We start from the raw sequence: 1,401 nt of genomic DNA, 5'->3' as shown, positions 1-1,401 counted from the left end.
GGAGGGGGCACCCTGGTACCCCGGGCTCCGCGAGGGGGCGTCCTGGCAACCTCCCGCTTCCTTCAGCCTTTCAGTTACCGCCCTCAATCTCTGGGCTTTACGAGGTCGCTCTAGCTGGGGTTGGGGAACAAGATGGTGTGAGATGATGGGGGAGGCTGGAAACTAAAATGCCTGGGTTCCCCAGGGGCTCAGTCTGAGGGCGGGAAGACTCATTCTCGGCTGATATGGGGACAAGATTGTAAGTGCTCCGGGGAGGGACAGAGCCCGGGTTGAGTGGGGTAGTGACGCCCCTCTAGAGCAACGGGCTGTGTCCAGGAGGTGCAGCGAGGATGCCCGGGTCCTAGTTTGTTCTGCCGCTTTGGAGCAGGATGTCAGGATTGGGTATTAGAGGTGAGTTGGGGGGCCTGAAGATGGATCTCTGACAGCGTGAACAGGCTGTAATCAGTGGTCCTGAGGAGGTAGAAATAGAAGCTTGCAATGGCTAGGGCCATTTTGATCGCTAGGGCATTTGGAAGATGACAGAAGGTCAGAATCGGCGAGGTACAACCTTATAGACGTGTCCACAACTGAGTTGGGGAGGAGGAGCATCTATCCTGGGCTTAGATGCACGACATCCTTCACCAAGGAGAGCTTTGATTCAGGTGACAGGCGTGTAGAAGGCTGGGGAGAAGGATGGGATGTTCCTAAGGCAAACAGGAGGAGGCCGGAGTGTGAGAGTATCTGGGAGACGCAGCTGCCACAGCCCGAACCTGTCTGTACCTGCCACAAGAGGGAGGGCGGCAGGCAGAGTTCCCAGAAGGCCACGCAGCCAGCTTGAGGCCAGCCTCAGCCAGAGGCAAAGGGGTGAGACTGGGAATTGGAACACCCGGCTTCAGGGTGGAGGCAAGGGTGAAGGGCAGCCCCAAGAGTGGTAGGACCGGATCCGGAAACTTGAGGGAAGGAGGGCATTTCTAGCTTCTGGAGGGAAGCTGGGGCTTGATGGCTAATTCAGGTGCCTGCCGGAAGTTTAGGTTCCTATTGTTAGCCCCAGCAATGTCTGCCGTCTGTGAAAAGCTGTTTGCGAGTGCCAACATGTTCCAGGTCAAGGCTAAGTGAGTGGTGGGTGGTGCCAGCACCTTGGACTTTGGGTCCTGTTACCCCAGGATGTGGGATCTCTGGGTCCACCAGAGGTGACCCTCTTGCTTTTGACTCTAACCTGCCAGGGTCCCGCGCACTTCTATAACAGAAAGCCTGCTTCTTAGATTTAACCCCTCCTCTCCTCTTCCAGGTTTCTCTCCTGGGGACGAGACATACTTAACAAGGACCAACACTGGGCTTGGTTGATCTGAGACCTCCCCATCCCTCTTTGGTCCTTCAGGCCTCATCCACCTGCCCATACTGTCTCTTGGGTCTCGGCGTTAG

This window comes from Acomys minous (assembly GCF_964271855.1).
Source record: "Acomys minous genome assembly, chromosome: 12".
In the NCBI taxonomy this organism is placed as follows: Eukaryota; Metazoa; Chordata; class Mammalia; order Rodentia; family Muridae; genus Acomys; species Acomys minous.
This window is presented reverse-complemented; position numbering follows the sequence as displayed.